Source organism: Myodes glareolus, chromosome 10 (genome assembly GCF_982192425.1).
Source record: "Myodes glareolus chromosome 10, mMyoGla1.1, whole genome shotgun sequence".
Classification (NCBI taxonomy): domain Eukaryota; kingdom Metazoa; phylum Chordata; class Mammalia; order Rodentia; family Cricetidae; genus Myodes; species Myodes glareolus.
Genome location: NC_142035.1, coordinates 30,003,897 through 30,025,422, shown reverse-complemented (window position 1 = coordinate 30,025,422; position 21,526 = coordinate 30,003,897). Strand labels below are relative to the sequence as shown.

General features: G+C 43.7%; 1 long non-coding RNA gene across 1 annotated transcript in view; it reads right to left on the bottom strand.

The window, feature by feature from the left end:
- LOC146892695 (uncharacterized) overlaps positions 1 to 21,514 on the bottom strand; it is a 36,596-nt gene extending 15,082 nt beyond the window's left edge. The window contains exon 1 of the long non-coding RNA XR_015004203.2: positions 19,461 to 21,514. This is a non-coding gene — a long non-coding RNA (uncharacterized LOC146892695). The remainder of the gene's footprint in view (positions 1 to 19,460) is intronic.
- Between the last annotated feature and the right edge of the window lie 12 nt (positions 21,515 to 21,526).

The following is a 21,526-nucleotide window of genomic DNA, read 5'->3' as shown; positions in this document are numbered from 1 at the left end:
TCAAGAATACAATCAAATATGACCAAATGTGAATGTCACTTTATATGTCAGCTTGACTAAGTCACTAAGCATAGTGGTGCATCACTTTAATCCCAGCATTCGGGAGGCAGAGGCAGATGGTTCTTTGTGAGTTCGTGGCCAGCCTGGTCTACAGAGTGAGTTCCAGGACAGCCAAGACTATGTAGAGAGAGCCTGTCTCAAAAAAGACATAAAAATGTCAAAAAAGAAAGAAAAAGAAAATAAATTATATATTATAGATCTGCTCCTAGACATATCTAGATGTATGATTTTTATATATACTTATACTTATTTATATTTATACTTTATGTATAACATATAGGGTATATCTTGTTTATATTTATATAATTTTATGCTAATATAAAATATGTATATTTTTATACATATGTATATTTTATACATATACAAAAATATGTTTTCTCTGGGGACCCCTACAATACCAATGATGATGAAATTCAGGGTGACCACTCGCTGCCTTCTCACTGAATCTAGCTACTTCATTTCTTTTTTTTTTTTCTTTTTATTAAGTGTTTATGAGAGAGAGTTTAGCATACTCAGAGCCTTGGCCAAACTGTGTTCCACAAAGATGAAAGGGTCACAGAGCTCAAAGACAGTTCAGAAAGGGGGATGAATATGCACATAATGGAAACATTAACATGCAGATTCTCAAAGTGACTGGGGCTAAATGACAGAGAATGGCATTTTTTTTTTTTTGGTTGTACATTTTGTGTTAATTATTTTTCTTAAAGTTGTGACTAAAACCTAACATAAGCAGCTTAAGAGAAAGGGGATTCTTTTGGCTCATGGTTAGAGGGTGCATATCATTAAGGTAGGAAAGACATGGCTGCAGGAGTGAGGCAGGTGGTCACATGTATCCAGTCAGGAAGCAGAGAGATGAATGGTGATGTTCAGTCCCCTTTCCCTGTTTATTCGTCTGGGCACTAACTATGAAATGGTGCCTATCCAACCAACCCAGTCTACAAACTTCCTCAGAGACACTCCCAGAGGTTTGTCTCCGAGGTACGGTAAAATCCTCTCAAGCTGACAAATTAAGCCTCATGACACTTTAAGCTTGGGAATTGCTGTGAATATTAAGACCAAGGGTATACTCCTGAAGCTACGTCTTAGGCAGCATAGTCTAGCATCATGTGTAATATGTACTAAAGAGGATCTTAAAGATGAGAAAACTCAGGTTGTGTGAAGTAACAAGGAGAAAGGAGTGTGGAACCGAGAGAGGGTGGGACTGAAATGCTAAAGTTATATATTTCAGGGCTTCTTTTTCAGACCACTGAAGTTTGGTTCTCAGAACTTGTGTTGGGTGGCTCACAACTGCCTGTAATTCCAGCTCCAAGGGGTCCTACACCTTCTTCTATATCAAAGCAGGCACCCACACACAAATGTGCAAACACATACACACATGCGCACACGTGAATAAAAGTAAGCAAGCTTTTTAAGAAGAGGAAAAGAGATGGGGGCTGGAGTGGTAACTCTGGTTAAGAGCAGGGTTTGGGTCATGGCACCAATTTGTAATTTTTACAGCAGTTTGTAATTATCCGTGATGGAGGAGGGTTATCTGTCTATTGTGTTATTTTCATTGGTCAATAAAGAGACTGCCTTGGCCCATTGATAGGACAGAAAATTAGGTAGGCGGAGAAAACAGAACAGAATGCTGGGAAGAGGGCTGTGAGGCAGACGCCATGGAGCCAGCCACCAGGTTAGACGTGCTGAATCTTTTCCGGTAAGCCACCACCTCGTGGTGCTACAGATTATTAGAAATGGGTTAATATCAAGATATGAGAGTTAGTCAGTAGCTAACTCTCTAGAGATAATGGGCCAGGCAGTGCTTAAATGAATACAATTTGTGTGTTGTTATTTCTGGGACTAAGCTAGCCGTGCGGGAGCTGGGCAGGATGAAAAGCAGGCCTGCCCGCAGCTCCTTTCTACATATCCGAAACTCCAGTTACAGGGGAGCTGGTGCTCATGGGCACCAGGCATGCACACAGTACACTTATATATACACAGGTAAAGCAATCATATCCAGAAAGTAGAAATAAATAAACAGCAGGGCAGTGGTGGCACATACCTTTAACCCCAGCGTGAAGGAGAAGGAGACAGGTGGAACTCTGTGAGTCTGAGGCCAGCCTGGTCTACAGAAGTAGTTCCAGGACAGCCAAGGCAACACAAAGAAACCCTGTCTCGAAAAACCTAATAAAATAACAATAACAATAATAAATACATATTTAAATATTTAAAGAAAAAGAAGCAGAAAAGAAGGAGCGAAGGCATACAGGAGATAAAGGAGGGTCAAGCTAGCTCTCTTAGAACCAGAGCCAGAGATGGGGATATGGGTATCTGGAAGTACCATCTGGGATTGCTCTCAACAAAGAGAAAAGGAGACAGAACAAGGCAGAGGGAAGGAGAGCAATGAGCAGGGGTCTTGTTTCCATGGCTCCAAGCCTCATTGTAACCCACAGGAGCTTAGCGACATGGCCTCTGGTGTAGAATGAATTGCACTTTGATTTAGATGCTATGTTGATAGTGTTTGTTATGACCAGTCAACACACAGTGAGCACACTAGGTTGGTGAAGTATCCAGTAATAGAAATTGGAGCACAGCACCTATCCAGCCCACACAGGCCCTTGAAACAAACAGGATTTTAAAACTCACAGACAGACCTGGCTTTGACCGAAAATGTTTATGCACCTTTCCACATACAAAGTTATTGCTGTTTTCCAAGGAGGCAGACTATAACAATACTTGAACTCTAGAAAGAATAGCTTCTCCTAGAACTGGGGAATTTATTTGCATGGGTTTTCTTTGGTAGTTTTTCTTAAGCAAGACTCATTGGAAAATTCTTTCTTGTGGGGGCGGGGGCGGAGAGAGTTGGAGACAGGGTTTCTCAAGCTTTGGTGCCTGTCCTGGAACTAGCTCTTGTAGACAAGGCTGGCCTCAAACTCACAGAGATCCGCCTGCCTCTGACTCCCAAGTGTTGGGGTTAAAGGCGTGCGCCACCACCGCCCGGCAGAAAATTCTATAAGAGGTGGAAAGAAGGATGAGGAGGACAAAGTTGATATGTGAGACGTGACTATCAGAAGATAATTATAGCAGGTATGACCAGCCTCAAGTATTCTGTTTGTGGGATACTCCCCAGAGTCACATCTAAGAGGCCACATCCTTCCCCAGGGACTGAAAGCATCAGCTAATTTTTCCCTCCCAAGAGCTTCATTAAAAGCTTTCGCACTGGGATCTGGGATGAATCAACCATGACTTCTCACTATAAATCTCAAAAACACTTTATCTCCCTATAAGAACACCAGGCTTTAAATCTCATCTTCTTTGAGTAATTTGTTGGGATTTGCACACATCTCAAGCCCCCCTAAAAAATACAGAATTACTTAAACAATCATTTTCTTCCTCTCTTTTTAATGCTTTTTTTCTTTTCTTCGTCTTTTCTTTAAAATTTTCAAAAAACAAACAAAAAAATTCAAGAAACCAAAAGCCCACTAGACTCAGGAAGAAAGAATCATTTCTCCCATGATATCAATAACACCTTCTTTAACCACCCATCCACTCCTGTCCAGCCACATCCTTTCTTGCTTTGGACCCAATTAGGTGTGCAATATGAAAGCTTGTTTCTGGTGACCAGGGAGTAGGTATGCAACCCAAAGGGCTGGGATCCTTATCCCTGGTGAATCAACTCTGGGGGACAAGAAAGACAGCCCATCATACAGCCTGCTCCTTCCTAAGTTTTTTTTTTTAAAAAGGGGAAAAAATTACTTCATAGACATTGGGCTGTCTCTGTAACCCCAAATCTATGCCACCCCACCCTTCACCTGCAACTCCCACTTGCAAGCAAGGTCCTCTTCAAATGTGGCCTGAATTTGGTTGTCAATAAGAAGAGCATCAACCCTATCATCATGTAAGCTCATCTTTGAGGAGTTTCATTAAAGCTAATTACTATTTACTATGGTAAAAACATCACTTCTTGAATAAATGTTGTTTGTAACCCTGAACTTTTACTTTATATTTTTTGTTAAGTTTTTGCAAATCCTTCTACCATGAATCATAGCTCTGGAGCTACAGTGAAGGAAAAACAACCAACAGATGAATAAAGACGCATAAATAATTCAGAACCCAGATGTCATTTGCCTTTGCCTCTCTCCTCTCTCCAGAGCCAGCTGGGTCCTGTTTCTCTAGTTTTCATTCCTCTGCTAAATAAGCTTTTTCAGCTTGTTCCAGAGAGGTAAATAAAAATGAATAATTCAGTTTCCCATCTCATTTGTCCTCCCCTGCAGGGAACCGGCGTCCTCTTTTGTTTTCTGTCAATCTCTGGTTAAATAACATTAGCACCAGCCATGCATTCTTTCTCCGGCCTCCACCTAGGAGATGGCTTGCTATGGTCACCAACCATTCCTGGGAGGGGGTGCAATTGGGGTGTCTCAGATGTGACCAAATTGCCTTTGAATGCATACTTTCTTTGTTGCTTAATGAGAACTGAGACTGATAATCCTACATCGAGATCTGCCAGGGCAAGGAGCTTCAAAGATACTTGCTTATCAAGGACTGTGGAACTCCCTAGAGAGACCAAAGAGTCTCTCACCAGCCAGGAAAACTTGGGTGGCTCCATCAGGGTCTTCCTGAGTGCCAAGCCCAGGCTGACCACTTAGTTACTATAGTGACCAGTTCAGTGCCTCATCCCTTCTCTCAAGGAGCTGCAGGCCTTCGTTCTTGGTGTGCTGGGAATCTGAATAGGAAAACATCCTAGCAGTTCCCTTTTCTTGGCCTGTGACTAAGTTCTCCATCTTTAATCTTTCAGAACATCCCTCTGATTCCCTACGGGGATTTGTCTCTATGAATCAATCGCATGATTCGCACTTCCAGGTACTTAAATCATTTAAGCATCCCTGGTGCCTGCATAAGTTGATTCATTACGTCTTTGCAAGCTCCCTGTACCCAATTTAGTCCTGAAAATAGCTCTGATTTTTCATGTAACTCGTCATTTCCATTTTCCCCTCCTAGTGGAAGCATAATAAATTCTAATATTCCTCAGATAGAAGAACCTATAGAGAAAGATTTTTAGCAGCTATAAACCAAAGAAACCCTCAGGAAAGTATATAATATAAAATGAATGTCATAGCTAATACTATTTATGATGAGATGCCCTAGGCCAGATTGCTATGGTTTGGATATGAAATATTCCCTGTGACTCATGTGTTAAAGGCCGAAGTGCCTGCATTAGCTATTTTTCTGTTGCTGTGGTAAAATGGAATGCCCAAAAGCTACTTCTGGAACAAAGAGTTGATTTTAGCTTATGGTTCCAGAGTGAGAGTCTACAATGGCAGGGGAGGCATGGAAGCAGGTGGCAGGGACAGGAAGCTGAGATCACATCAGTGGTAAAGCAGAGAGTGAACTGGGAGAAGGTTGAGGCTATAAGCTCTCAAAGCCCATCCCCCGTGACATACTTCCTCCAGAAAGCGGCACCTCTTAAAGGTTCTACAATCTCTCAAACAGTGCCACAAACTGGGGACCAAGTATTCAGATACCCAAGCCTATAGAGAACAAACCTCATTCAAACCACGTGGCCTCGCTCAGGCTTCCAACGATTTTTGCTTTTCAGTATAGTTCTGTACATTTTTAAATTCTACTTTCTGGGGGTGTCTTTGAATAATGTGCAAGCTTTTCATCTTTCTGGGGCACAGCATGGCTTAGACTCTGGCCTGAGCATGGATTAATCCCTTGATGAAGTCATAATAAGAAAGTATTATTGGGATATGATGAGAGGAGGAAATGGGGCTTAATGGAAGAAATGGATCTCTAGAAATGTATCTTCTCAGTCCCCTCCCTTGCTTCCTGGTTTCCAGGAGGTGATCAACTTTGCTGTCCCACATATTCCTGCTGTAGTGTAGTCTGCCTCACCTCAGGACCAATGCAATGGTGCCATCCAAGCAGGGGTGGAAACCACGTGTCAGAACAAATCTGTCCTTTCAATTGCCCCTCTGAGACTTTTGTCACAGCGACAAAAAGTTAATATCCTGGCACCTAACAGCGGGGACCTGTGCTTCTGGTGGCTGAACACAACCATCAGGGTAGCACTGGAGTGACGTGATCTTTCATCTGCATCCAGATCCTCAGAGACATACCTTTAATCAATGTCATCTGTGCTCCAGCCTGAACAGCAAATGATTTTCCACTGAATATCTGTTATGTTCCCACACCCAGGCTAATATTCCCAAATTGCATCCATCTCTTTCCTGGTCAGCACCCTCATATGTGGTCCCCATCATCTCGCTGAATTATAATGTGCAGAATTATCCAAGTAGGAAATACACACACACACACACACACACACACACACACACACACACACACACACCCCACTTCTCTCACCACCACCTGCAGTCAGCTTCCATGTCTCATAGTTTTCTCCACATCTCAGTACTCTTATAGTGATACGGGAGGCAGCAGAGAATCACCTGGAAGCTTGCACACAGAATCAAGGAACAACAACTCTTTTTTCTTCTTGACTTTTATTTATTTACTTATTTTACACCCCATCACAGTTTCCCCTCCCTTCTCTCCTCCCAGCCCCTCCCCACCACCTCCTCTCTGTCCCCCAACCCCTGTCATCCACTCCTCTTCTGTTTCTATTCAGAAAAGAGCAGGCCTCCCATGGATATCAACAAAACATGGCATATCAAGTTGTAGTAAGACTAAGCACCTCGCCTTGTATAAGGCTGGGCGAAGACACCCAGTTTGAGGAATAGATCCCAAAAGTCAACGAGAGTCAGAGGTAGCCCCTGGCTCCCACTGTTAGAAGTCCCACAAGAAGACCAAGCTACACAATTGTCAGATATATGTAGAGGGCTTAGATCAGTCCCATGAAGGCTCCCTGGTTGTTGGTCCCGTGTCTGTGAGTTCCTATAGGCCAAGTTTAGTGGATTCTGTGGGTTTTCTTGTGATGTCCTTGACCCCTCTGCCTCCTACAATTCTTTCTCCCTCTCTTCAGCAGGATTCCCTGAGCGTGGCCTAATATTTGACTGTGAGTCTTTGCATCTGTTTCTAACAGTTGCTGGATGAAGCCTCTCTGATGACTATTGGGCTAGGCACCAATCTATGTGTATAGCAGAATATCATGAGGCATCACTACATAGCCATTTTTTTCTCCAGTCATGTTTGGTCCTAATCTACATCTCTGGACCATCCAGACTCTGGGCCTTAGCACTCCAGTCAGTGTCCGGTAGACTCACTTGTGTGGCATGGGTCTCTGGCTGAACCAATCATTGGTTGGCCATTTCCACAATCTCTGTGTCACCCTTTTCCCGGTACATCACATAAGCAGGACAGATTGTAGGTCAAAGATTATGTGGTTGGGTTGGTGTCCCAGTCCCTCTACTGGTAGTCTTGCCTGGTCACAGGAGGTGGCCAGTTCAGGCTACATATCCCCAATGGCTAGTAGTCCTAGCTACTGTCATCCTTGTAGATTCCTGGAGTTTCTCTTGCACCAGGTTTTAACCTGACTCTGAAATGACCCTCTTTCCAGTCAGCTCTTTCAGTATTGTCCCCTCAAGCCCCCAGGATGACTTTTTAAAAACTAAAGATTCCCTGGTTATTAAACAGGATCCCATTAGCTTGAAAAGTTGGCTTTATACAGAATGTCTTTATTAATGAAAGGAATGTGCTCTGTAGAGCTCTATAGGAAACATCAGCATCACAGACAGGAATGACCTGAAGCCCTGGGAGTCAGCACAGCATATGAGGATCATTTGTGAGTAAAACAACAATCATTAAGCAAAATGGCACATAATCTCAAGGACAACGAAAACATTGAAAGATGCACCTGAAAGCTGAGGGAATAGTCAAGGAAGCATCTGCAATGGTTCTCAATCTGTGGGTCACGACCCCTATAGAGTTACATAGCAGATATCCTGCATATCAGATATTTATGTTACAGTTTGTAACAGTAAGAAAATTACTTGCCTATGGAATTAATGTTTTATAATAAATCTCTTATAAAGAGGAAAAAATTGGGGCTAGAGAGATGACTCAGAGGCTAAGAGCACAGGCTGCTCTTCCAGAGGTCCTGAGTTCAATTCCCAGCAACCATGTGGTAGCTCACAACCATCTGTAATGAGATCCGGTGCCCTCTTCTACTGTGCAGGCAGACATATAGGCATAACACTGCATACATAATAAATAACAAAATCTTAAAAAATAAAAAAAAAGAAAAAACTCAAATGCTTTTTGTTTTCTTGGCTGGAAACTAACATTCAGGTAATAAAACTACCATATAAATTGGTTGTTTATGCCAGGTGGTGGTGGTGCATGTCTTTAATCCCAGCACTTGGGAGGCAGAGGTAGGTGGATCTCAGTGAGTTTGAGGCCAGCCTGGTCTATAAAGCGAGTTCCAGGACAGCCAGGACTGTTATACTGAGAAAACCTGTCTCGAAAAGCCAAAAAAAAAAAAAAAAAAAAGGCTATTTATAAAGAGGAAGAATAACTAATGTAGAAAAATAAATGAGAATCTCTTCCTAAGTTCAGCAAATAGAATTGTGGTTTGTAGTTCTTTGAATGGACACTTATCAAAACTTTCATCCAAGAGTAGAACTTTTTCCCATGCTGTCCCAGTTTAAGGCAAATTTAATCTATGGAGACAGGTTTTTGTCCTTTTTCTTTCTTCGTCCTTTCTCCCATTTGGTACCTGCCCTGAACATATAAAAACAACTGAGGTTGGTTAGTACAAAACTAACAACTCACACCCCATAAAGTAGTGAAGCAGAGAAAGTATTTTATCATTTACTGTATGACGGAACTACAATAGCAATGGGATTTAGTTCATGATTACATCCACTGGATACTGGCATTGAAATGCAATCTTTGACTTGGAATTAAAACTTTTTCCCGTTGAGGCATCTCAGGCATTGTGGAGTTTGTCATCCTGTAAGGCTGTATTAGCAGAGATAGCTTTGACGTTGACCTGGATGAGCAAATAGCAATGAAACTGACTTAAGATGCTCCCTGATGCTGCAGGGGAAACTGGGAAGGTGCTCATGGTGCTTTTTTCCTAGAATCATTCACTGAAAACTAATATTGTTGATCATCTTCTATAACAAGGACCAACTCTCAAAAGCTGTCTCTTATCTTCACACGTGTGCCAGGGTGTGCATGTACTCAGACTCTTACACACACACACACACACACACACACACACACACACACACACACAGAGAGAGAGAGAGAGAGAGAGAGAGAGAGAGAGAGAGAGATCGATTCTTGCTCTTCCTTTCAGAAAAAAATATAAAAATAATTATATTTACTATAAAATAAAAAATTTTAAAGCAAACCAGTAGGTAAAGAAATCCAGGTAGACAGAACAGGTGCCACAATTCACAGTGACTAAGAAACAAAGGCTGCTTTCTAAGCAGTGATTGGTGTTCTGGGGAGGTTGGTCCACTGCAGGGTAGGGTTAAGGCACATCATCATCTTGCCAATGGTAAACAGCTACAAGATTTTTAAAACAGATTTATTTATTTTGTATATAGTTTGCATGTTTGCCTATACGCCAGAAGAGGGAGTCAGATCTCATTACTGATGGTTGTGAGCCTCCATGTGGTTGCTGGGAAGTGAACTCAGGACCTCTGGAAGAACAGCCAGTGTTCTTAACTGCTGAGCCATCTCTCCAAGCCAGCAACCAGATTTTTTTTTTTTAAAAATCAGAAATGCCAAGAAAAATGAAATTCTATCCAAGAAAGATAGTAAAATGGGAAGCACACTAAAGTTAGGGAGGATGAAAGGAGTGCAGGGAAAGAGAACACCTAGTGCTGTGAACCTGACAGCACCTTCAGGAGGCAAGGGCAGTGGGCAGAGGAGAGTGGGAGCCCCACATGCTGCCTGACCTATAAGAGGAAAGAGTAAATTGTAGTCATGTGAACACTGCACATTCATTTTCCTCAGAAGATAACTTTGGTCAGTATTGACGACAGAGGCAATGCTGATAGTCTTCAAACTATAAATGCAGATGGGCCTGATAGTACTCATAATTTACTTTGTTAGCTTCTAAAAATTAGCCTGGAATTCTGCTGACAAAATAGATTTAATAAATAAAACTTGTCTGAAGTTCATAGAGCAAACCAGCCACACTGATCAGCCTTACAGATCAGGCAATGGTAATATACACCTTTAATCCCAGTAGCCACGCTAGTTGCCATAAAAAAACAGGCAGTAATGATACATGTTTTTAATCTCAGAACTAGAGAGGAATATAAGGCAGGAGGAAACAGCTGTCAATCTTGGTCTCATTCAGAGATTCCTGGAGTCATTTTGGACTGAGGTAGAGGTAAGACCCAGTGACTGGCTGTTTTGCTTTTCTGACCTTCAGGACGAACCCCAATATCTGTCTTCTGGTTTTTATTAATAGTGCTACACATGTTCCTACCACCAGAGTTTCAAGATAATCAGGGTGCCACACCTTCCCCAGCTTACCACAGTATCCCCTCAAACTGTGAGGTGAACATACCTTTCCTTCTTTAGGTAACTTTTTGTCAGACATTCTGTCACAGAGACAATTAACTGAAACCGCAAAACAATCCCACACCAGTTCAGAAGAATGGATAATAAAAAAGGGTCATTTATTTAAGGGGAAAAACTTACAGATCACCATCCTAAACAACAGTCCTCTCGTTGCAAGCAAGTAACAGAGAGTCTAGTAGCCAGAACGGGAGCCAGAAGCAAGAGAGGGGCACATGTTCCCACTGCTTTTTAAAGTATAAGAGACCACGCCCCAGTGGGCTGGTACCTTATAGGCTATTGGCTGAAGGAGCAGAATGTGCTCCTGCAGCAATTAACTAATAGAGGAAATGTCCCCCAAAAGGCCCATGTGTGTAGGAGTTGGCTCCAGCTGGCAGCATTATTTGGGGAGGTCCTAGAAATTTTAGGATGTGGGTTGTAGCTGCAGGAAGTAGGTCACCAGGGGTGTGTTGTTGGGAGTATCTTGTACTAGCTTATATCTGCCTGTCTCTGCTTCCTGAGTGCAATGAAGAACTTCCTGGGTCACATCCTCCCCATGTGAAACCCTGCCCAAGCACCCTCTGAAGCAATCAGCTGAAACAAGTCCCTCTACCGTTTATGTTTTCTGTCAGGTATTCAGAGCAATGCTACACCACTGCAGCTAACACATCCACACAATCACCACAACCTTTTCTATTTTTTCTATTATCAACCTCTAAATTCTAAACAACTTTATATTCAATAGTTTGACTTATCAACTCTAGTCATTCATCAGTGACTATTATAGAGAAAACTGAGAAGAAAATCTTAGCCAGTTTTATTAACTGAGGCATGGCCAGCTCACCTTGTTAGGGTATCCCTGAACACCTACCCTCCACATCTGGATGTAGGCAGGGAAACCTAGAATGTTCTTTAATCACGGCTTTTTCATGGCTAGAATCTAGCTAGGTTCCTCTGTAGAGGTGGAACCTCCTTGGGCAACTCATCCTCGGTCAGCGGCATCTGGCCAAAAAGATCCTCTCGCCATCCCTTCTGTGTACTGCCCACCTGGAACCAAGCCTGATACAAAGTCCCAAGTGTTAGCCATGCACCTAAACTGCTAATCAAGAAGCATTCTGAGCAAGCACGTCGGAGACAGAAACAACGTAAGTTCCTGTGCTTTGGACAGGAGTGACACAAACCTGGAGTGTCTAAAGCGCCCCTCTAAGGAATGAAACAACGACAACAAAGCCCCTGGGCACCACCACCTTTCCAGATGAGAGACAGCCTTGGAATTTTGTGGTTTGTCAAATGTTTGAGCTAGGGGAGAAATAAATGCCTTCTAAGGGATAAAATGAACGCAACGCAGCAGCACCGTTTGCAAGGCAAGAGCACCCTCATGTGGCAGGTACTTTGAATGTTAACTCAGAATCCACGAGCAGGTCAAAAGCAGGCAGCTTCAAAACCAGGAAGTGAAGGCTCAACCTTTGAGCCTGAATCAACAGTCGGACAGTGTAAAGTTGTTTTATTGAGTGAGCTTGTAGCATTTCCACACAATGAGTGTTTTTGTACTATAGTCAGAGCAGTGTTCCCACTGTGTGATCCATGAAAACAGCAGTATCTCTGGGAACTGGTTAGAAATGCAAATTGCTACTGCTTTAGACACTCTGAAGCTAAGGGTCCAGCTTCCAAATATCACATGCCCTCTTTGAATTCTGAAGCTTATTCATGTGTGTTCACATGTGGAACATATGTTTATGTATGTGTGTACACGTGTGGGTATGTATGCACATATGTTCATGTGTGTGGAAGGCATACATCAATAGTGGATATTTTCATTAATGGCTCTTCATCTTATTTTTATTTCTATTTTTTGTGTTTGTATGTACACATATCCTAACATATACACCTGTAACTCCAGCTTAGAACAGACTCATCTACCCTTTTCACCTTATATGAGGTAGGATCTCTCACTGAGTCTGGAGCTCATCAATTCAGCCAAACTGGCGAGGGATTCTCCTGTCTCAGCCCCTAGAATGGAGTTACACACACACACACACACACACACACACACGCACGCACACATGCACACACGCACGCACACACACGCACACACACACGCACACACACACACACAGAGTCCCTAGCAACAGCCATGACATAATCACATTACTATAAATAGTACATCTGGTGGGGTTCAGGGACTGCGGCAGGACAGGGTCAGCACATGAATTCTCTCTCTCTGCCATACAGGTTCCAGGGATTGAACCCTGATCATCAGGCTAGGCAACAGGTGCCTTTACCTCATGAGCCATCACAGCCATGCCAACTGCCAACTGGATACTAGCCTAATATACCAACTTGGAACTTTGTACCAGACGTGGTTTCCAGGTGGGCAGTACACACCAGGCAGGGAGGATGAATGATGAAAGAACCAGCCATGCCTCCCACTCCACCCAGATAACCACGTCTTGTTAGCCAGACGTCGGCTGACTAAGAGTGGGATGCCTAGCAAGTTCCACTTCCACAAAGGACCTCAGCTTCTAGCCAATGAGAGGGCAGATCATGCAGCAGGAAGTCCCATAGCTACTGGGGCCATCAGGATACCCTGACTAGGAGAGCTAGCCATGACTCAATGTGGGTGAGCTCTCTGCCCCAGGAAAACCCCTTTGAAAGGTTATAGATTCAGCACAGACGAGCCAATACACCAATTAGAAAAGAAAAGGAAGGCAGAGACAGAGTTTGTGGTTAAGGGAACCTACCTAGCCACACCCAGAGCAGTACCTACCACCTGGGCATCAACTCATCTATCCATGTGTCAGCATGAGGCAGAGAGCACCAACTGTGCAGATTGGGAAGCTGAGTGCTCAGGGATTAGACAGTTTACACTTGACCTTGCATGTCTACCTGGCTCCAAGTCCCCTTTTCTTTCTGCTTCCTCTGCGTGGATTTCTTCTAATGATCCCAAAAACCAATGAGGGTCTTGCTCCAGTTCTAGTAGGAACTGTGAGGCATGAGTGGCCTTGAGAGGCTGATGCAGTGTGGGCCTCACAGAGAGAGAGGAACATTCCCCAGACTGTGGCACTTTGCTCACAGAATCAGAGGTGCAGACAAATGGCACAGGATAGGAAAACAAATTCTCAGAGGTTACTGCTAGCTGATATTCCAAAAGGAGGCAGCAGAGAACACCTGGCTTTTGAACTGAGTCCTGAAAGAAGAGTTTTCTTCCTTTCCCTCTGTTTAATACTGGTGATAAAGAAGCAGAGGGAGGCGGATCTCTGTGAGTTCAAGGCCAGCCTGGTCTACGTCGTGAGCTCCAGGACAGCTAAGACTGTTACACAGAGAAACCTGTCTCAAAACAAAACAAAACAAACAAACCAAACTTGACATAAAAGTTACACAGCATTAAATGATCGTTTTAAAGTGAATAATTTGATGACACCTAGTGCACTCAATCTTACTCAGCTTCTGTCTAGTTTTGAAGTGTTCCCACAGCTGCACAATGAAATGATGTTTCTCTTGGGCTGCTTCTTCCCAACTCCTCCCTGCCCACAATCCCTAGAAAATGCCAGTTTGCATTCTGTTACTACGGATTTACCTAATCTGGATATTTCACGTAAGCGGAAACATATTCTAGGTGACCTTTTGTGTCTGGCTTCCTTCACATAGTGTGATTTCAAGGTTCATCGACACTGTAGTGTATAGCAATACCTCATTCATTTTTCATGGCTGAATTAAATTCCATCATACAGTCAAACCACATTTCGCTTGTTCGTTCATCCACAGATGGACATTTGAGATGTTTCCTGCTTCAGGCTATTATAAATATTCATATACAAATGTTTGCTTGAGCACCTGTTTTCAATTCTTAGAGTACATATCAAGAAGTAGACTTGCTGGGTCATATGGTAAATCAGCTTAATTTGGGGCAGGAGAAGCAACAACCGTCATGCCACATCCCACGGTGACCATTTTACAATCTGCAGTGTGCACGGCTTCCAATGCCTCAACCGTCTCATTGGCACTTGTTCTTTTCAAGTGATACCGCACTGGGATGTTATTTGCACACTCAGGAAAGGGCCTTCAGGTCATCTCACAAGGTCACTGGCTAATCGGGTAACGGGCCTGCGATTCCTGCTACTTGGCTGAGGCAAGATAATCAAATTCCAAGGCCAACCAGAGTAGCCCTGATTCAATGAGACCCTGAATCCAGCTTGAGCCATTTAGAAGGCCCAGTGTCAGAATAAAAACTACAAAGGGAGCTGGTTGAGATGGCCCTGCAAGAAAAGACACTTGCCATCAGCCCTGACCACCTGAGTTTAATCCCCGGCACCTGCGAGAAGAAAACTGATACTCAAAGCTGTCCTCTGATCTTCACATGTGCACTGACAAGCCACACACACACACACACACACACACACACACACACACGCACACCATAATTTTAAAAGTACAAAGATGGTTGGAGGTATAGCTACATGATAGGGCATGTACTTACATGCACAGGTCATGGGTTTAATGGCTAGTGTCAAAATAAACAAGGTCACAGAACTGTCCCCTCAGTTCACAGGTGTCATGCCCTCAGCCCAAGACTGGCTCACTGATGGCAGAGGTCATACCATATCTCACTTTTTCTCTCTATCCTCAGTTCAGTGTACCCTTCGCTTCATGTGGCACCCAGTCCCTCCCACACAAACTGGTAGCTGATCCACATAGTTGGGTGTCTCATAGCAACAACCTCTTGGAAGGTCCTCTTCAATGTCACCAAGGTGTCTATGAAGCGCACAAAATGTGCTGGGTCATCCAGGGCCACTTGCGAGATTTACAATCCCTGCCACAGTGAACACTATGCATTGCAGTCTGGGGCTTACCACATCAGAGAACTCGGCTAATTTCTCAGTACCTAGTGAGCTTCTGGAGGGACCTCTGACAGCTTCTGTATAGCTCTTGCTAGGCAGTCCAAAAGTACCAGTAAAGTAAGAACTTCCCATGCAGTCTCCAGACTCAAGAGAGGTGTGTGACTTCACTTCTCGCCCCAATTCCCTTCCTCAGGCCCCACCCCCTCCCTCCTGCAGCATGTCCAGTGAGAACTCTGAAGTCTGTGCTCAGAGGGGGCCTATGCTGGTCTATGCTGAGTTCCGTAGTGTGATTTTACAGTGGCAGCTGCCTGAGTGCTCCTACCCTCCCCACTTATCTATTCTCCTACCCATTCCCAACCAACGCCTTGCGCTGGATTCTTTCTGTGAATCTTGCTTTATTTTTTTCTCAGACAGGTGTCACTCCATAGCCATAGGCTGGGCTGGCCCTCTGTACATAGCCCAGGCTGACTTCAAATTCGTAGAGATACAATGACTCTGTCTCCCAACTGTCAAAGACTACCTGCCCAGCTCCGCGATCTAAATTATTTTTAAAGATTCATTTTTATTATTTTTAACTATGCATATCTGAGTGTATCTGTGTGAGAGTATGTGCACACGAGTGCAGGTGCCTTTGGGGATTGGATCCCCATAGCTGGGGTTACAGGCAATTTGTACTGCCCCAATGTGGGAACTCTGGTGCTCTAGAAAAGCAGTAAATACTCTGAACCACAGGACCATTCTCTCAAGCCCCTAAATCTGTTCCTAAAGAATACATTCTAGGGCAAGTGAGAGGGTTCAACAGGTAAAGTCACCTGGCCCCAAGCCCAACAACCTGAGTCTGATCCCAAGGACCCACATGGTAAGAGAGAACTGACCGCTGAAAGTTGTCCTCTCCGTCCACATAAATACCATGACACAGATGCACATGTGTGTGGATGCACCTTCATGACACACACTAAATAATAAATATATGTAAATTTAATTTTTTTAAATGCGAACTAACGGTCTGGGGAAATGGCTCGGCCAGTAAAGTGTTTGCCTGTAAGCATGAAGACCCAAGTTCAGAGCCCCAGCACCTATATGAAAAGGTAAGGCACAGTAGGGTGCACCTGCAATCCTATCACCAGGGAGGCCAAAGTAGGATCCCTGGGACTTGCTAGGCAGTCAGTCTAGGTTAAGACAGGAGCTCTAGGTCCAACGAAGAGACCCTGTCTCTAAAAATAAGGTAGCAGACACCTGATGACCTCTGACCTACACATGCTTATGAACATGTTTGAACACATATATACCAACCGTACACAAATAAAGACAAAAACAAAATAAAAAAAATAAAAGAACTGGTACTGGCAAGATGGATCAGGAAGTAAGGGCACCAGTCACCAAGACTGACAACCTGGTTCATACCCAGAATCCATATCATGAAAGGAGGGAATTAACTCCCTAAAGTTATCCAGACTTCTACACACACTCCATGGCATACGCATTCCTCTTCCTGCCCCCCCAACACACAAAAGAAATGGCTTCTTAAAAAATTAAAGTAGGGGGGCTGGAGAGATGATTCAGAGGTTAAGAGCACTGGCTGCTCTTCCAGAGGTCCTGAGTTCAATTCCCAGCAATCACATGTTGACTTACAACAATCTATGAGATCTGATGCCCTCTTCTAGTGGGCAGGCATACATGCAGACAGAACATTGTATACATAATAAATAAATAAATTTAATAAAAAAGGAGAATTACATTTAAAAAAATTAAAGTAGGGACTAAAGAGATGGTTTAGCAGCTAAGAAAACTTACTGCTCTTGCAGAGGACCAAGGTTCTATTCCCAGAATGCACATGACAGTTTACAATAGTGGTTCTTAACATGTGGGTCAAGACCCCATTGGTAAAACTCTGTTTCTAAAACTATTTACATTGTGATTCATAACAGTAGCAAAATTAATTATGAAGTAGCAATGAAAATAATTTTATGGTTGGGGTCACCACAACACGAGGAACTGTATAAAAGTGTCATGGCATTAGGAAATCTGAGAACCGCTGACTTACAGCTTTCCATAACTCCAGTTCCAGGGGACTGACAACCTCTTCTGGTCTCTAGGTACCAGGCATGTAAGCAATGTACATACACATAAAGGCAGAAAAAAACACTTGTTTACAAAATAAAAAAGTCTTTAAATTTTTTAAGATGAGAGAGTCCAAACTAAGCTCCAGGCACTTCACATACATTAATTAACAGAAATTTCTAAGAAACAGCGAAGTAAGAATGTCCCCGGGAGTTGTCAGCAGGACATTTATCATAGTCACACAGGCCCTCATGATCCACAGGAAGGGCCATGAGCAATGTCACCATTAAGAGAAAGATGGTTCCTGGCCATAAATATGTGGCACGATAAAATATTTGACATCAAAGTTCAACACCCCTCATGATAAGAGACACGAGGAACTCAGAATACAAGGAAAATACCTCCACCTAATGCAGGCTACATACAGCAAACACATAGCTAACATGATACTCATGGGGAAAAAACTAAGTCTACCTCCTGAAGTGAGAATGGGACAGGGATGTCCACTCTGCTCATTCGGTTCAGTGTAATGGAATGCTCTCCACGGCTGGCTCAGTTTGCTCTTTTATACAGCTCAGGACCACCTGCCCAGGAGGAACATCATCCACAATGGGCCAGGTCCTCCCATGTTAACCCCCACAACTTGACTATAAGACAATATATTTTTTTTTAATTCTATTTTGCTTTAATTCACCTTATGTGTGTGAGTATTTTGCCTGCATGTGTGTCTATGCAAGACTTGCATGCCTGGTACCCAGAAAAGAGCATCAGATCTTCTGGACCCGTAGTTACAGGTGCTTGTGAGGGGCATTTCCTCAGTTGAGCTTGGATCCTAACTTACATCAAGCATCAAGCTGACAACAATAAACAAACACTAATTAACCAGCACACCCAGCACACATCTCTTTATGCAGTTCTGTCCGGTTAATACTCCCAGATCCCAGGAATCACCTTCCTAATGGTTGCTGCTGGTACTTCCCATAAAGCTGCTTTGGCTTAAATTAACCAAAATTGGTTTCTTGTACTTTGCAAATACTAATATAGATGTCCCATTTTGACCACACAGAGGCTTTGTAGGCAGGTGTAACCTGTCCCACCATTTCAGGTTGCTGATAGCAGAGATGGGAAAAGGCACACCTGAGACTTAGTCAACAGCAATTATTACAACCTTCTCAGGCAAACAATGACATCACAGGGAACACTTACATGTAATGTCTACAGAAGCCACATTCCCAGGTGTCTACATTCTATTCCTTGGCAATAGAGAACGCAGAGCATGGATTTTTACAAAATGCTACCTGGTTCTATTGACCGTGCTTCTTCCGTGTCCCCCCATAGTGTTCACACAGCCCTGTCCCTAAATGAGGCACACCCTGGTCCACTAAATCTCAGATGGGACCGCCAAGGTCAAGAGACTGGAGGAAGCAGATGTGGTTCAGGTGACGGTATACTCAAGACACAGCTGGGAATTCACTCATTGCAAGACACAGCTGCTCTGCAAACAGGCTGCTCAGATCCTGGCCTAGGGAAGAGCACGGACAGCGGGGAAGGAGAGCAAGCCCGTGTTGGCAGGCTTTCAGATTCTTAAGTCGGGCCCAACTCTGTGTGTGGACCAGATGTGTTCTTTTTCCTGGACAGGCTCCACAGCTGCTTAGGCCAGCCTCATTTATCAAAAATGTCCACGTGATCAGGCAACAAATCCCACCAATTTGTCATACGCTTGTCCCAAATGGAAAAGGCAATCATTTCATTAGAAGGACTGTTGACAAATGAAGAAGTTGCTGTTGACATAAAATACAAACCATAATTTGGTCCCATTAATGTTTATGAATGCTAATTTGGACTCAGATCCATGTGAAGCCGTTCCCAAGAATATCATTAGTGCCCCTGCTGTAAAGAGGAGGCAGCTGGTTCCCAGACAGGCAAACTCATACCACAATCACATGGCTGATTCTCTCTCTCTCTCTCTCTCTCTCTCTCTCTCTCTCTCTCTCTCTCACACACACACACACACACACACACACACACACACACACTCACCAAAGGCCTGATTTCTTCTTATCCTTCTGGTCTGCCTCATCACTAATGAGTCAGTTTCTCCTCAGGGGAGCAAGAAGGCTGAAGCACTGCTGTCCACACCTATATTCGAAAAGGAAAGAAAAAAGATGCTCCTTTCCCAGAATGCCCTACCAAAGTCCTTCTCCAGTCCAATGAGAGTAAGTGGGCCTCCAAAACCCTGCGACGGCCATTCTTAGTTGTCATCTTGACTACATTTGAAATTAACTAAAACCCAAATAACTGTGAAAACCTGTGAGGGATTGTTTTTCTTGATTAAATTATTTAAAATGGGAAGACCCACTTTTAATCTGGATTTCTGAGGTGGAATGATAAACCTTTAATCCGTTATCTTTTGAGGTGGGAAGATCCACCTTTATTCTAGATCACTTGGGGCATGATTAATAAAAACTAAGAGACAGAAATTGGCATTCAACCTGATGATCAGAAAAGCAAAACAGCCAGCAACTGGCTCTTACCTCTACCTCAGTCCAAAATGGAGATCCTGCCTCCAGGAATCTCAGAATGAGACTTAGAGCTATCTCCTTCCGTTTTATAATACTCTCTAGTTCTGGGATTAAGAGCATGCACCACTACCACCTGGTTTCTATGGCAAGCTAGTGTGGCTATTAGAATTAAAGTCATTGTTGCATGGTCTGGCCAGTGTGGTGGTTTTACTTTTCAGATCCTCCGGCAAGCTTTATTTATTCAAATACAAATGAAATGCCACTACACCACACCTTCTACTAGCAGCCTATATAAAGTACATGGAAGAAGGAAGTTCGTTCTCTTTGCCTGCTTGTTCTCACCCTTGTTAGCAAGTCCATTCCTTCACTGGCATTAGAGCCTACTTCCAGCATGCACTGAAGACCAGCTGAGACATCCAGCTGGACCACTGAGTATGAGATGAGATAGAGGGGGAGAAAGGGCGTGCGAGAAAGATTCATTCATTCATTCTGTAAGTTCTGTTTCTCTAGAGAACCTTGACTAACATCTATCCTCAACTGTGTCATTGGTATGTCTCCTGGAGTCAGGGGTATCTCTAATCTCCCCAAACTCAAGGGCTACAGAAAAAATAAAATTCAAGTCCTCTCTCAGGATCAATCACTACCTACCGCCATGTTTATAAAGCTATTTTGGTGTCTGCTCCGAAGACACTTGATTCATCCGCTAAACTCAGTCTCCCACTTACTTCTTTGAATAAAGCAAACTTTTCACCTATTTTACTGGAGTAGGGTGTGGCCTATATTAAATAGTCTATCTGGTTTCTCGAGTCTATAAACAAAGGTTATCTTAGGAACTTGAACAAAAGGACCCAAGAGCTTGCCAACAAAAAGCAGTACTTCAATTAACCTACTTCCAGTGGGCTCTCCCAGCGGGAGAGATGGAGAGAATCATGTGTCTTGGGAGAAGGAGCTTTCGTGACCCTGAGCAGTTTCCAAAGTTCCTACACTAAATAGTTCCGTTCTAACGCTAAGTATCTAGCGTTAGATTAACCAAACCAAATCAAGCAAACAAACCTTACGTGCGTGCGTAGGAACAGCGCGCCAAAGGGGCTCAACTAAGGAGGCACAGAAAATCAACTGCCACCTCTAGCTGCCTCTCCCGCAACCTCGGCCCTACCCTCAGTTCTCCTCACTAGACTAAAACTGGTTCTACCGTATAAGCACATCTGCAAATGTAAAAACCTTGACCCCGTGGACTTCTACAGGACTCCCTCACTTAGCTTTCCACTAGGGCTCCAATACTGCGGATGTCCTATGGGCTAGGTTCTGTCCAGAGCCTTACTGCAGCCCTGCTGCTGTCTCCCTAGGTGGCGTCACGAGTCTTCACAAAGAATCAGACTAAGAGAAAGAGGGAGACAGAGGCACCCGAAAAACACTCTCTCCTGCCAAGCCTTCCTCAGGGGAGCGCGTAACCCCGCCCCCTCACACGCCCTCCAATCAGAGCTCCCTCAACCGGATCTTCTAGGTTGGTGACTGCCCCGGAAGTCGCTCTGCCGTCGCAGCCACACCTGGGCGGAGCCAGCCTTTCTACTGGCTCGCGTCACT